General features: G+C 38.9%; 1 protein-coding gene across 8 annotated transcripts in view; it reads left to right on the top strand.

Annotated features, from left to right (window-relative positions):
- The window catches only part of TCF20 (transcription factor 20), a 130,129-nt gene that overhangs the window by 97,550 nt on the left and 16,404 nt on the right, over window positions 1–16,175 (top strand). The gene's annotated exons all lie outside the window — the stretch shown is intronic.

The raw sequence follows: 16,175 nt of genomic DNA, 5'->3' as shown, positions 1-16,175 counted from the left end.
AAATTGGGTAAAGAAAGGTGCCTGGAGGGATCACTAGGATTTAAGCTATTTATATTTTCAGATTTGGGAAATCGAAGCCTAACAAAAAAACTCCCACGCTCTGTAAGTAATTGCTTATAAGAGGTTCCTGGCTGCATAGCTAATCAAGTGGCTAAGCCAGAGAATTGGTATGAACTGGGAAAATTGTGGAAGGTTAGCTGCCTTTGGCAAAACAAAGCAAAACAGTTTCTAGGCCCAGAAACCTGACTACTGTAGTGCCATACAAGTATAAAGGTGTCAGTTCATTCTGGATGTCTCATTTGGCACAGGTGGGCTCTCTCATCCCAAAACCAGACCAGGAGGGAGTTGCTGTCATGAGGAGTAGTGATCCTACTTTATCCTCTTTGAAAGCTGCTTGCTTCCACTACTTCACTTGCGCTAGATCTACCACCTGTGCATTTGCGCAGTGGGTTGGTTTGTAGCTAGCTAATCCATCGGAAGAGTAGCTTGGGGTGGGGGATCTTCATGCCAGATCAGCCATCTGACTCTGCTTACCCTCTGAACCATGTTTGCTGCATCTGAGAGGGATGTCCTTTCCACTGGTAATGATAACCATTAGATCAATTTAGCTGTAACATAAAATTGTGCCCAGGTGCCACCAGCATTTGAAAGGGTTTCAGGTCTATAGTACTACTGTTTAATAGTGTTGGGAGAAGAATGTTAACATTTTATTCATCATCTTTCTTCATAGAGAAGAAAAACATGCAGAACCTAGTAATTTTTTTCTCCCCCAACCCCAAACCCACCCTCGCTCTCCCCTCCCCCCCAAACCAAAGCATGAAACCAAAAAAAACCCCTCAAGTGGAGTTCTGTGTTAGGTCAGGGTTCAACTGAAATAATAATCTGCTGCTTCAAAAATAACATGCCTGACAACACACAGGATGTAACAGTTGTATTTCTACACCTAGAGCTCTGTTAGTAGGGACACATTTCGTGAGTAGGAAGAAGCGACATTGAAGCTTTTTAATTTTTCACTGTGGGGAAAGAGAAACCAGTGGCAGATTTAAAATCCCTGCCAGCAGTGGTTGGAAAAGGGGTGTATTAAGAACATTGCTTGTTTTTATCTCTGGAAACAGCTTTTAGTATGCTTTAGCCCTTCAAATGAGGATTGCCACAGAACCTTGAGGCACTTTCTACAGTTACCCTTAAAGTGGCTGAATTCCTGGTTTTCATTGACAGACTATGCCCAAATACCTAATTGTCTGAGCTGGAAATGTGCACACTAGCATAATACTAATTTTAATTTCTCAGGAAATGGCAGCATCTTTAATATTCTTCTGCAGTGTTACAAAAATAAGAAAGCATGAAATTTTGGGTGGAGGAGAAATTCTGAAAGACAGCTGAATGATGAACTTCAGAGTTGGTTTTCTCAGAAAGGCATTGCCATCTGCTGTGCCACTGAAACTCTGCTGTCATGACTCCTTGTCTGTAAGAGTAATCCTCCACAGGGAGGAGAATTTGGGAGGAGCTACTGTTGTATCTCAGTTCACTGCCTTCCTCTCTTGAGGACCTGGAAGTGTGAATCACTACTGCTGCAGCGCTTGGTAGCTCTCAACAGCTCTGTGCGTTGGTACCACAAGCCTTATAAAGAGCTGAGCAGATAGAATCCACATCTGATGCAAGTGTTTCAGTATCTTAAATTATCAGAAGCCAGTAATTACATTTGTGAAATGAAGTTGGTTTTCTTTGGCTTTGCTGTGACTAGAAGTGAGGTGAATTTGATGCAGCCTATTGGTGATTATGGACTGCAGGTGATAAGAAGCACATTTTAATTGAGATCGCGAGCATAAAGATGATGCTGGTAAGAGGAACGACTCCAGTATTGACCCCTTTGTAATGGGGAAGAGAGAAGATGCAGGGAAGTATTTTCTGTGCATCTTTATTAGCAGGCACCTTTGTCATTAGTTTATCCCAAAATACAGGCATTATCTCTGTGCTTGCATGTGGTTTTATATTTTACTGTTTGTCTTGCATGTGGAGTGAGGAAAGTGGAAAATAGATTTACTGACAATGGAGTGTTGGGAAAGAATAGGATGTTTACCCACTTACATGAGTTGTAGCCAAGAGCACTGGAAACTTGTACGCAAAAAGCAGCTTGCTCATTCCACAGCTGCCTTTCTGTAAAGCATCAGGGATCCTCATAATCTCTGTACAGTTTTAATTTAAAAATACATTTAAGTAACTTAATTTTGAGGAAGCTCTTCCAAATGTGAATGGGGCCTTCTCTGTGCAGGAAATATCTAGACAAAGCTTTAGAGCTTTTTGTCTGGCTTACCCACAAGCTCACACAGCCTTTTTTTGGTAAGATTTCAATTGCCTGTTACCATAGGGATGCCAAACTCTTCTGAAATTTTCAATAGTGAGTAAATGCAATCTATTTATGTGTCATTTTAGCTTGAATCTTTTTAAGCTGTGCTGGTAAAAAGCTTGTTAAGATTCCCCAACATTTTGGAGGAGAGTTGTTGTGTTGTTGGTGTTTTGTTTTGTTAACTTAAAATGAACCAATTTTTTAAACTTAGACTAATTCCAGATGGTGGTCACTTCAGCTGTATTCCTGTAGCTTTGTTAGAAGAACACTACTAGCAAATAAGTTTATTCTGCTCCATGCCTCTGTATTTAAAATGGTGTATATTTGATTACAATTAGGCAAAAATGCAGACTTAAAAGTATTTTTCCTGATTTTTTGGGGAAAAAAAATATTTCTTTTTTTCATCTTTCATCTGTCTTACTGACTTTGAAAATAGGTCAATTTGTGAAGGTAAGAATTCATTACTTTCTTTTATATAATATTTAGTAGATTATTAGAATTGTGTCCTATTTTTTGTAAGACCTTTTTAAATAAAAAAATCTACAATTTTTCCATTTTATTTTTAAAATAAGCATTATATTGAATTCCTTGATCACTGAATAAGCAAGAATAATGCTTCGATTATACTAGTGTTCTACTATTAATAATAAAGGAAAGCTCTCCAAGCATAACAATGCAAACCAAGTTCATAAAAAGTTATCTACACAAGGCTTTATGCCAGATTGGGATAGGAATTCTGTAGGCAAAACTGGGACACTTACTGATGGTGGTATGAAATTACTTTAAAATCATGAATTCACAGGATGGTTTGGGTTGGAAGAGACCCTATAGCAACACTTCCATGAGATCAGAAAACCACATCCAACCTGGCCTTGAAGACTTCTAGGGACGTGGGGCATCCACAACTTCTCTGTACAGCATTCCAGTGCTTCATCCTCACAGTAAAGAATTTACTCCTAATACCTAATTTAAACCTCTCTTCTTAATTTAAAACCATTCCCCATTGTTCCGTCACTATCTGCCCATGTTTAAAGTTGCTCTCTATCATTTGTATAAGCTCCTTTACGTACTGGAAGGGTCTGTAGGGCCTCCCTGAAGCCTTCTCTCCAGGCTGAATAACCCCAGCTCTCTCTGTCTTCATAACAAAGGTGCTCCTGCCCTCTCATCATCTTTGTGGCTTTGTAGAAAGCAGGTTTTAAACTTTCTTCTTTTCAAAAGTGGATTTTAATCTGTCCATTATAAACCTAGTTATATAACCTCAATATATTTTTTAATTAGAGAAATATGTTCTGAAAGAGGTTAGATTAATTTCCCTAGATTTAGAAAGATGAGTAAAAATAAAACTGAAGTATGATGAGTATTCATGTAATAATTTTAGAAACTACAGCAAAATTATAACTAGTTTTTTTGCCTTAAAGAATGTTACTCTGCAGAGACAAGAACTGGAGAAAATAAGTTCTTTCTGTGCAGCACATTGTGCCTGAGGTTATGGAAGGAGCCAGAAGAGTAGTTTGAGTTCCCTGGATCTTAAACCCATCCTTATTAGCTAATTTATACTCTGCTGCTCTTACCCTGTTGTGTTCTGGCTGGTTTGTTGGCAGAGGAAATATTTTCCAAACAATTTTATATACTTAGCTGGACTCTGTGTAGAGGATAGCCTTCATGGATAGAGCACTTAGGCTTATTAATAACTTTTTGCCATTATTGTTATGGATTGGATCCCAGCCAGCTGCTTAGTGATTAAAGTTTAATTGCATGATGATTAGTTTTCATTAGTAAGCAATTAGCATTCAACAGCAGTCTTGTATTGCTAAAGCTATGGATAAGCATAAGTGGCTAGAGCCATGCAGAGGGAGAAGGTCTGTAGCTGGAGATGTGGGCACGGAGCTGTTTGGAATATGGGAATAAGAATTCTGAGGTTAGTTGACCTCCTTCAGCTTGTTCCTACTGCAGCATTGAGCCAGGAGGGTGGATGGGAGTGGGGAATGGAGCAAATGTCCAGAAGAGCACAGCCTGCACATCCGGCACAGAGACTGGCTGTGGATTAGCCCGAGAGTAGGGAGTTAACAAAGTAATCGTCGTCCTGAAAAGGCCATTTGAAGTTCCGAGTTGCTCTCACAGTAACATTGGTTTTCATAGACTTGTCCCTCTCCTTGCCACAACTGAAACTCCTTTTTCAGAATTCCCCTCTGATTTGGTGAAATTCCCTTTTTTATTTTGATAGCAGCCCTTGATTGTTTTGTGCCACTGTGGGGTGTATTAGGAGAAAGATGAGTGCAGGGCAAGGGCTGGGGGAAGTGAAATGGATGAGGGCAGGGGGAGGTGGGAGTGTAGCAAAAGGTCAAGGCTTCTCTGCTGTTAGAGCTACAAATGAGTGAAGAGTGCCCCATGTAAACCATTTCTGCTTCACTGAGGAATCTGTTGAGAAGATGAAATATGGTGGTAATTTCATCTAGGCTAAATTAGGGATGTTAGAAGCCATTCTTCTTGTCCACACCTCCCCTTCTGCCAGCAGTAGTGCTCTGTGACTGAAGCGAGTCAGGTGGGAGATCTAGCCAGCAAATCCTTCCCTCACCCCATTCCCATTTTAATCAGGCTAATTTTTGTCTGGACTAGCTTTCTTGACTTTCAGTGTCAATACTGATACTGAAAAATGCTAGGCATAGGAGGGGGCTGCAGGCTGTGCAAGAACAAACTCAGGTCTTAAAATGATTTGGAAGTGGGGAGCCTGGTCAAGATCGTGACTTCAGAGGGAAAGTTCTTCCAAAATGTTATTACTAATTACGCAAAGTAGTAAATTAAAAAAAAGGTAACTGTTTAAAGATAGTCTAAGATGGTTCTTTATTACTGATGTCAAGTACATCCATCTTATTGTCTAGACATAGGAAAAAATAAGGGGTTTTCTTTATTATGATGATCCCATAATTCAGAAGCACTAGGGACTGGATCATCCCTTCCCTATGCTGGCCTAATTTGCCAGCTGGAGTAGCCTAAACCAGACATTTCCTTCCAGTTAAAAGGTCTCAAGTAGCTACAGTTTCTTTTGAGAAATTCTGACACTGCTCAATGTGTGACTTTAATGGTGTAGATCTACTTGTCTTCAGACTTGTCATAGGAGGAGAAATACCAGTGTAGGACCTGGTCTGAAATTCCAGCCCAAGGCACCAGACAGTGCTGAGTGGCAAAGTCTTCCCAGGGCTCTGGGTGTTGCAGCTGCACTGTTTGTCACCGCCCGAGCTGCTGGTGATAAAAATAGATTGCATATGCCTTCCTGAGGTCTGGCTGCACAACTGATTGTAGCATAAGCACAGTCAGGTCTTATCTCAGCCAGCGGATTGTTGCCTGGGTCATAAACTTTCCTTCTGTTTGAGAAAATATTAAAAGTTGTTGTTAAAATCTGGTTATGCAGTTTTCATTTACTAGTGATTCCCTCCCCATTTCCATCTTCTTGCATATTTTCTTTCGATTTGTGCTTACAACTAGGAGACTTAACTCAGCTGTATTTCTTTTTCTCATGGCTACTCATTTCATAGTATGGTTTTGTTGTTACTTTGCACTAGACTGCTGTTAATTGCAGCTTTTCTTGTGCTTCCAAATCCTTTATTCTTACTGAGAACTCACACTTGCTACGTTTCAGAAAGTTATTGATGATTAAAGGCTACTGACCAGCTTCATAAAAGACTTACTGCTAGGGGAGGGGAAGGAGGAGGAGGGCATCCTGGCATGAATCTCTGAAACGGGGACTTTCTCTGAAAGATACTGCTGCGCCATGTGAAGCTTAAAAGGAAAAAAAAAAAGGTGGGTGGGGATGGGAGGGAAAAGTAAGTTCATGTACTTGAGTTCAGGTATGAGAGCTGTGAACTTTTCTGACATTGTGCCTGTGCTGTCAGAAATCGCCTGCATGGCCTTTGACAAGTCATCTAATTATTCTGCAAAGTAGGCTTTAAGACCTTTTATTTTATGACCATTAAGGCAAATTGGTAGGGTGCTTTGAAAGTACAGTATCTGTTTAAGTTGTCAGATGTTCTCAATTAAATTGGAAGATCAGGGAGCTGATACAGTGTTTCATGGTTTAGTTGCATAGATTTAGTAATGGCAGGAAGATACATTTAAGTTTGTTCATGTATCATTTAGAGTCAGGTTCAAAAAGATAATAAAAATCTTTTGTAATATGTTCATTTGCTGTTAGCCTTCTCTTTTCTTGTAAAAAGTTAAAATGCTGAAAATATTAATAGCAATGTACTGGTCCCATATGTAAATTCATTGTTATATATAATTGTTAAGATTTTTCTTGGGGAGTAACTCTCCAAGTTAAATTTAATCACTAAAACTTCAGAGTTGACACAGTTCATAACTGGTGCTTTCCAGAAAACAAACACTATTTTTTTTTAATGTTAACTTTCAGAAATTGTTTAGAAAAATCCAATACTCACATTATAGGTGCATAAAACTCTTTTACAGTGTTTTTTATGCAGTCTTAAGTCCTGTACTTAAATTTAATTATTCTTCCTTTGAAGTGTTACAGTTTATCCTTTGGAGATATAAGAATTCTTTAGTGATGCCACATGGTACCACTTGAAGCAGAAACTTTCAGAGGCAGTTCCTGGGGAACAGGAGTTATGAGCAGCTACCAATAAATTCAGTTTCCTGGACAAATAGCCATAAGGGTAATGCCAAAAGAAGAATTGTCTATTCTGAAGCTGTCTTAACAAAGAAGACTTTAATGTTGACTTACTCTTCTGCTTTTGGGCTAGAGCCTTCAGAAGATGAAGGAATAAATAAGAGGGTGTGTTTATGTAAAATAAAAACAAAACAAAAAAGCCTGTATCCTTTGATTTCTACCTCAGGTGAAAAAAAGATTGAAATTTCTCTTTGATCTTGTCCAGTGATTTCTTTCTAGTAAACTATGGCTCATCCCAGCCTTTTTTTTATAATATAGATTGATCTGGATTTATAAAACTGAAGGTGTGGCTTGCAAATGAATAATGTTATTGCCTTTACCATGATTCAGCAGTGTTCTGAGCCCAGAAGATCTTCATTAGTCCTTTCCCTTCAGATCTCAGGAGAACCCCAGCTAATCCTTAGATGGAAGAAGTTCTTTCAGGAGAACCACATTATGTCTGTCCTTTAAAGAAACTACTGACACTACCTGAGCTGCTGTGTAATTTCCAGCTGGAATGCCATCCAGGCTTGAACTGCTGCTATTTATATTTTCTGCTTCTTCTAAACTGCTGCTAGCTCATACTATGTTTTCCTGTGTCATGTCTGTGACAAGCCTACAGGCATTCCATGTTATTGTATAAATTCAGTGTAGCATTCATAAACAGTACCTATTATTGCAATGGGCAGTTAAGCAGCACATATATTCCTATGGTTTGTAGGGGTTTTTTTCCTTATTATTATTGAATAAGGAAATAACTTATTCCTCTCTAAACCCATTCAAATTTTTGGCCAACAAATGTTACTTTACATAAAGCACCTTCTGTCTATCTGAGGACATTTCATCAATATGTTCTAATTGTCTACTTGCCCTCAATTATGATTGATGATTTATTGCTGTGTTTAATGAGATTGTAATTTATTTTTTAAATACTGATATGTTATTTGACAGCTTATCACTAAAGAGAGATCTACTGACTTGCAGGCATTTCTCTTTCTGCAAAGCATTGCACCTTTACTTCTTCTCTTGGATTCACCTTCTGCTGCTTTTCCTCAGTGGTAGCAACAGCCACCAGTGACCTCAGGAATACTGGTGAGCCCTTCATTACTCCTTATTGGAGCTCTACTGCCAACCACTGCTTCTGTGGCTTTCTGGGGGAGCTGTCTTCTTTCTTTAATGGTATTGACTAGTAGCTTTCTTTGCTACCTTTTTTCTAGAGACAAGTTATTTATTTTCCAGTAAGGTAAACATTGTACTTTTTTCACCTCTCCTTGCAGTGAAATGTATTTTGACTGTGCAGGAGACATTCTTCAGACCTCAATTTAAGAATTGTTATTCTCAGTACTAAGTGCAATTTCAGTGGAATGCTGTCACAAACATTTGTTGTTCTAAATGGTCATTTTCACATTCCTACTTCTGTCACATTCATCTGCCCACCTCCTATTTTCTTAGCCTCAAGCATAAGGTACTTGTCATTATTTTATCTGCCTTTATCCTGCTGCTTTTTCTTCTTTCAGTTTCAAGAACTTAAGATTTACTTCCAATCAGTACACCCTGGCTAATTTTATAATTTCCTAAATTAAGTGCTTCACTTTCAAAACCCTGCACATTTACCTTTGTTTTTCTTCATGCATTTCTTCAAAGCCCTTCTTGTCTGGGATTTGTGCTGAATAATTGGATATGCTTAGCCTGCTGCTGAGATGGACTCTGCCCAACGCTGCTGGCTCAGTCTCACCGTTCCTATTTCATCCCTTTGCATCCACCAACGCTTTGTTCTCTTTTACCAAAGTGTTCTTGCACAGTGGGGCTCTGTTTATGATGAAGGCTTGCAGGGATTATTACAAGTAATGACAAATGGTGTCTTTCTGTCCAGTGTTACAAGTCTTTGAGTCTTTGATGGGATGGGTTTGTGCTGCACCCTCTTCCCTGTCAGGTTGTACAGATATGTAATATCTTGTCTGAATATTTTGCATTTACAGTTTGCTTTTCTCAAAAATATTTCCTTGCTTTTAAGCCTTTATAAAGATGTTGTTTCTGTTGTATCCACTGCTCCTAATAACATAGAGATTGTCTTTAATGAAGTAATCGTTTTTTTTTGTTTGTTTTGAGCCTTTTAGTAAATACTCAGCATCATCTCTTTTTTTCTTTCATTAGAAAAAAGCTGTCTCTGTTGTGCAGTTTGCCTCTTGAAAACCTTGAGTTTACTGCATTTTCTTGTTTATGTCAGTTTTTTTCCTTTTCTATATCACTCCAGATATTGATACTCAAAGCTCTTGCTTTTCTGGTAATTAATTTATCCGAAATCTCTTCGATTATGATGGAGATGTTGCTTTCTTTTAAGGTAACTGCATGCTGGTTTTTAAGCTCTACATGGTAGGTCTTGCATTAAATAGAAATTCATGATGTATGTGGATATTTCCTGTAATCAGTATCCAAGATGGCTGGGAAATAAATTTAGTACTGGTAGAAAATCCAACTGAAGTAAATGCTCTCTTGCTGACTGTGCTGTTCCCACAACTCTGTATGTCCTTATCACATAATCAGTGCTTGAAAATTTGAATTTCTTCTTTTGAGTCTGCTTTTCTATCTTTCAAACCTTTTTGTAACTAAATTGCACTATTATTGCATGTTTAATTCCCCAAATGAATAGTCAAGATAACATAAACTATATTATTTTTTCTGCTCCACTTGCATACTTCGGCAAATTCAAATCCCTATAATTACACGTGGCTTTCTGAAATTTTTCTCTCATTCAGGGTGGCTCTTTGAATCAAAGGAAACAAGATTTACAAATTTCTTGGCTTCTGGGACTTGGTAGTCTATGTATTATTTTAATAATAATTTTAAAATATGAAATGGCTATGTAGGTATGTACTTAACCTGTTTAACTGAAATTAAACATGCTTTGCAGCACCATTTAAAATTACTGGTTGTGCTAATTTTACTAAATCTGTTTTAGTTAGCCACTGGTAGACTCTTGAAGGACCTAACTGCAATTCTGGTTCAGTTACAGTGGGTCTTTTTCATTTGGGATTTTTCTCATTCCATTGTGTGGGAGAGGCGGGAAGGGTTCATCCCCCTTCAAGTCTTACTTGGCTCTTCAGCAGTCTCCTCTATTCATGCACATTTAAGCCTTTGATCGCTCCACCAATGAACGAAACAGGCTTGTAAGGAGTAGTGAACATGAATTTATCACTTAGGTTGAATTTCAGTCTTTTATATAGTTTAACAGTTTAGCTCAACCTTCCTGTTAGGGAGGTAAAACTGAAGAGTCTTAAAAACTTGTAACCAAACAGTATTTATTTGGCGCCTGCATTCTTTTTGATAATCATGGGGTGTTTTTTGTTGTTCATTTTGGACTTTCACAATCACATCTCTTGGTCTTCACAAGAACTGCCCTTCCAGACCGGTGCAAAAGTACCTTTTGTTGTGGTGTCCTGTCTCCAGCAATGGCCATGTATTTACCACTTCACTGCATGTATTCAGAGATTTGTAGAAAACTAGGCATGTGCAGAATGATAGTTGCATATTTTCTCCCTCCTTTCAGCAACTACAGCTTTAGAGTTGTAGCTGTGGTATCCCTGTGTTTACCAAGCAGAGGCATACCTATCCTTGATGAACTTGTCTGATCTGTTTTTGAACTTGCTTATCTTTCTGCTAGTGCAGCATTCTTCAGCAATGATTTTTAGTTGCTTGAGTGAAAAAGAAACAGGTTTATGTTACATTTAAACCTGCTCTTCCTTCTTGGAAATGGCTAAGAATTATTCCCTTATGTGCATTGTATTGGATTTTGTAGGTTCAATCCCCCTTCAGTTCTCTCTTTTCCAAAATACTTAGATTTATCTTATGTATAAGTTCTTTATATTCCTAGTTATCTCTGTGGTCTGTCCATTTTTGTTTCTGATCAGTTGTACTCCTTTCTTAAGAGGGTCATCAGAACCACACACAATATTACAATGTCAGGCTACTACAAGAGTAACAGACAGACATCATGAACATTTGAGTTTCATTATGGATTTCTTTCCTAAATAACTACTTACATTTTGACTGTCCTTTTTTGTGCTTGTGGGGACTGCATGATGTTTCTGTCTAGAATGACTACTAGTACCTTTCTATGAGTAGTGAAAGCTAATTTAGAATCTGTCATCATGTATATGCATAGGTGAAAATATTTTTACCACATGCATCACTTTGCACTTAACAATAGTAATTTTCATCTCCATTTTATCATACAGCTACCCATGGTTGTGAGATGGTTTTGCAGCTTTTTACTCTCAGTTTGAGGTCTGGCTACCCTGGATAATTTTACAAACTTGACAAGTTTTCACATCTTATTGTTCACCCCCCTTCTTGAGAGTCTCTGTAAGTGCAGTTGAATAGCTTATGTGTCTGCATAGGACCTTAAAATTATTGCTGGCAAACCGTTCTTTGTTAAAACTAAATGTTTATTTCTGTTCTTGTTGCATTCTATTTTTCCTTCTAGTTGAGGGTAATAAAGTGCTCTGCTCTTACTTTCAAGTGCTTCTGTTCTAGCATAATCAGTTTCGAATGTATTGAATAGGATTTTCCATTTTTAAGACATTTTCCAGCTCTTGGATTTCTTGTGGGTTTTTTTTTTCTACGCCATCCATTTTGAGCTGCAGCTTCCCTTTGTGCTTCAGCAGCCTGTGCAGCACTGCAGTTCTAACTTTTTATTATGTTTCCTAATGCAGCTTTATTAGTATAACATCTTCCAGATCATTGATTTTTCTGTTTGCTGAAATCTTAGAATCTAAATTTGTCCTTAGTTTCTTGACTTGAAGACAGCTGTCCAGTTTTACTTCTGGACTATTATCCTTTATTATTTATTTGATTTCCTTGCTACAGGAAGATATCATCATTGGCAAGAGATGCCTTTTTGTGATGCAGATTTAAAGATTTTTATCTTTTTAATTGTAGGATTCATTTTACTGATATTCTGTGCCTGTTTTTTTTTTTTTTGATAACTTAAAATTGTTTGTCAGGAATAGTAAACAAATAGTTCTGTGTCCTTCAGTACTGGTTGTTATCTCTAGCCCTAGTCACATAAGCAATTTTTTTCATTAACCAGTATCTGCACATCAGAGCATCAGAGTGGAAGTTCTCTTTTCCTCTCCTGTTTGCTAAAAATGTCTTCCTACCTTGCCTTTTTCATCTTGGTCCCTTTTTGCAGAAGTCTTCCAAAATCATGTATTTTTTCTCCTGTAGTCAGCAGTATATATGTGTATACACATACACTTACTTATTTTTATTTGTTCTTGTAGCTTTTGGAATAAGTTGTCTCTCTGCATCCCACTTTCCAGGAAAGAGAATGCGGCTGCCTGCTGTTTCTGTTGCCCTTTCACCTGGATATTAAATCCGAGCCTCTGCCGAGCCTGCCAACTGTTTAATCAGAAATAGTCAGAAGGCCCTCCTTCCTAATATTGCAGCTGACTCTGAAGTCCTCATTATCTTACATCTGCATTTGTGCAGTGCAATTATACAGAAGCAATTATTTTCCTAAAAGCTTATAATTTAAACAGGAGAAGGAAAGAGCATGAAAAATACGTATAACATGAAAAGCAAAGACTTGTACCTGTATAATTAATGCCACGTATATTTCACTTTTTGCTTGCTTTGATTTGTTAGTAACCTTCAGTTGTTGCTTTCCGTTTTACTCTTTTTATGCATTCTTGACACTGGTATGGGAGAAGGGCCAAAACAAGGAGATGCCTAGAAAGCAAAGCAAAGGAAAAAGAAAGGAAACAAACCAAAGGAAAAACTGGTCATTGGAAGAGTGGAAGTCAAGAGGTCTGAGTATAGGGTATATAACTGGTGACCAAGAAAGGATACTTTGTATTACAGACAGCAGGAAATATGATCCTGCTGGTTTGGTAATTGTTCAGCAAGGAAGATAGCAGAGGAGTTGTCTGAAAACACCTTGCATTAATGTTAGAAGCAATTAATTTCTGCTTCTAAACAACTGTTCCTGCTCCTGCCCAGAATATTTTGGAAGGGCTAATCGGCAGCTTCCATCCTTCCACCAGTGAAACCAAGTCCACTGTAGGGTTCCAGTACTAAGTACTTTGTCTAGGGATAAAGATATTACCTCTGTCAGTGCAGAGCCAAAGTGAGCAGGTGAGTGCTTTACCTGAGCAGCTTGGGGCACTGCTTTTGACAAAGCTAAGAGCTTTGTGCTTGTTCTGGAGGAGGAAGGTCGGTAGCTCGGGACATCTTTATGTTAACAGCACTTACGTGGCGTTGGGTACAAATCTGAGGGAAGCAGAAAAAGGTACTCAAAAGCATACTCTTATTTATTACATATAGCAGCTTGGTCTCAGAAGAGTGAAAGAATACCGTTTGCAAGGGGGTAAAAAGCCAAGCACAAAGCAAAAGAAATACAGTTGGTGGGTGCTGTAGCATTTTGAATGAATCCGAGCTGTTCTGTTGTTGCTGTGGTAGCTGTCCCCCAGCTGTTCACACTTCCAGGTTGGCTGTTATTTTGGTAGACACAGAATGATGAGCTGTAGCAAGGAAGAAATGGGCTGCTAATAGCATGGAGAGGTAGAGACAATGTATCTGGCTTTAATACTATTGATAATTTAGTTCATGGGATGGAGTGTCTCTTCTAAATGGCACTTTTCAGTCTCTCCAGCCTATTTTAAGTGAGATATATGTGCCTTGTGGCCAGAGATGAATTGTGGAGATAGGACCTATGAATCAGTCTTTGCTGTGTGGTCTCATTTTCCCCTTTTTTCTTTTTTTTTTTTTTTAATTTAAGCCAAGAGTTGATTAGATGCCTGGCAATGATTACTATCCATTGGCACTTCCCATTGGGAGCACACTCCAAGTACCAGCCTTCAGCTCTTTCAAGCAGGGGAGGTTAAGCAGGCTGCTTACTGAGCAAAAGGAATTTCTCTTCCCAGGAGAGCTGGAGTGCTGTTTCCCTGGCTAAGAATGCTATAATTCCATTACAAGTGACAAGCAGGCTGCTACCATCTGCTGGCGAATGGCTGCAGGATGGTAGAGTTTGGGTGAAAATTTGCTCGTGGACCAAGAGAGCAATTAGTCACCATTATGCTGAATTTACACATTTCCTTGTAAGAAACTCTGTGATTTTATTTTGGTGTTAGAACGTTTCCTAGTTGTACATATTTTTGTTTTGAAGCATAAATACATGAGATGCAAGTTCTAACCAAAGCCACAGAAAGTACCAGCAGGAACGGGGCATCTTTTTACCTTTTAAGGCACAGTAGCAATGTCTTGGAAAAGAAGAGTAAGACCATCCAGAAAAATTTAAGCACTTTTTTTGTCTTCAAGGGAACACCTGGGTGGGTTTGGAAACCATGTGGCACTACATGATGATAGTCTCTTTCAAAGATAAGGTGATAGACTCTGAAGATGTTTCAGAACCACACAGCTTTGTAGGGCATCTGCTTTGTTCAGTCACTCAGGTATGCCAAGAGAGAAGAACTCGAAAAAAAGAGTAGTTATTGTTTGTGGTTCCCTCGGCTTCCCCTGAAAGAAGCAGATGGTTGGGGGTCCCGGGAGGTAGAAGAAATGGGCCCATTAGACTGTCAGTGGCTTGTGAAAAGCAGAAGCATCTGCCAGAATCCTGGAGACTTGTTCAGCAGCAGGGGAGCCAGCAGCAGCAGATGATCTCTGCCTTGAGCCTTCAGTGGCATAGTCATCCACTGGGGAATTCTGCTGTGGGCGTAGCACAGGTAACCTTGGTAAAATCTCTGTTTGTCTGCCAGACTTTAGAAAAGGGGCAGTGAAGGCTTGATGCACATGCACAGGCATCTTAACTATTCACTTCTATTGTCTAATCACTCCTAAAATCACAAATTATTTTAAAGCATTCCTTCCCCATGCTCAGCTGAAAATTTGTCAAAATACCTGTCATGTTTCAGAATAGCAACATGAACCATGCTAGATGCAGCAAAGAGTAAGTTCAAAAAATAAATTACCTTTTGGAAATGTATCAAAAATTTTGCTAGAGATCTTGTTTTCTGTTGTATCACACAGCATACTCTTTTAAGACATGCCTTTTTAGTGTTAAGAAATATTTGATACAGCTGCAGTTCAATCTCTGCTGCTGTAGTTCTTATGCTCTTATTGACTGCTCTGCACAGGACACAGCGTTCCAGGGGAGAATGACCTTCTGTTGCAACAGTGTGATGGTACGTAAAAGATGAGATAAAGTGGGGAGGGCAGAATGCCTCTGAGGAACAAGACTAGAAATTCATATCTGCATTCAAAAAGAATAGTCAATTTGGGTTCTCTCCTGTTAGAATAATTGATCCCAGTCAGTCACATCTAAAAGCAAGAATAAAGTATACAGGTACAGAGCTCTGTTTCAGAACTCCTCAAGCTGCACTTCGTGAGTACTTGGCATAGGTGAATCTGGGACTGTGGCCAGTACATAATACCTTTCTAGAGTTGACTTCAGAGCCAGGAAAAGACATTTTCTGTGGATGAAGTTTGGTTTTACTCCCATGGGAGAGTGAATTACATTGCAGTTTGGCTAGTGGTCCATATATTTTGGTGCGCATTTCAATATTGGTTTAGCCTTTTTTTTTTAATCTTTGGAAACTTGCATTGTTGTTCTGACAGGCAATAATAAGCTGCTTGTGTGTCTCTTTCTAGGCCTCAGGGACACTTCCCTTGCATCATAAATACTGCAGTAGTTTGTCATGCTTAGAATATAGACACGATTTAGTAGAAAGCACTGAAGATCAGGCTCAGGATGCTTTGGCATACCCATAAAGAGAAGGTGTTACTCAAAACTGCAGTTGTAGATGTCACGAGAACTGATGTCTCACAAGCTTTTCTGTTATTTTCTGTTAGCTGCATCTGCTTTGATTTGAAGAGGGCCCCCTGGTTTATGGCTGGAGCTAGTTTTGCTTTCATCTTCCTTCAGGCATTTAAATACGAACTGTAGTCATCTCTGCATAGCACAAAACAGTAGAAAGAACAATAACTGTCAGATATGCCAGAGGGTTTGGAAATACTGTAATTAACCCCCTGTTTACTATGCAGAGCGAGCAACTTTGCTGGGGCTGTTAGCTTTGGCCACGTCTGTTCTGCAGATCTCTGCAGCAGCGTGTGCTGATCAGGGATTGAAGACGTGTGGTCCAGGGGATGTGGCCACGTTGGCAAACGAGCGTC

Source organism: Anomalospiza imberbis, chromosome 5 (genome assembly GCF_031753505.1).
Source record: "Anomalospiza imberbis isolate Cuckoo-Finch-1a 21T00152 chromosome 5, ASM3175350v1, whole genome shotgun sequence".
Classification (NCBI taxonomy): domain Eukaryota; kingdom Metazoa; phylum Chordata; class Aves; order Passeriformes; family Viduidae; genus Anomalospiza; species Anomalospiza imberbis.
The sequence above is the reverse complement of the archived record's forward strand: the minus strand, read 5'-3'. Positions and strand labels throughout refer to the sequence as shown.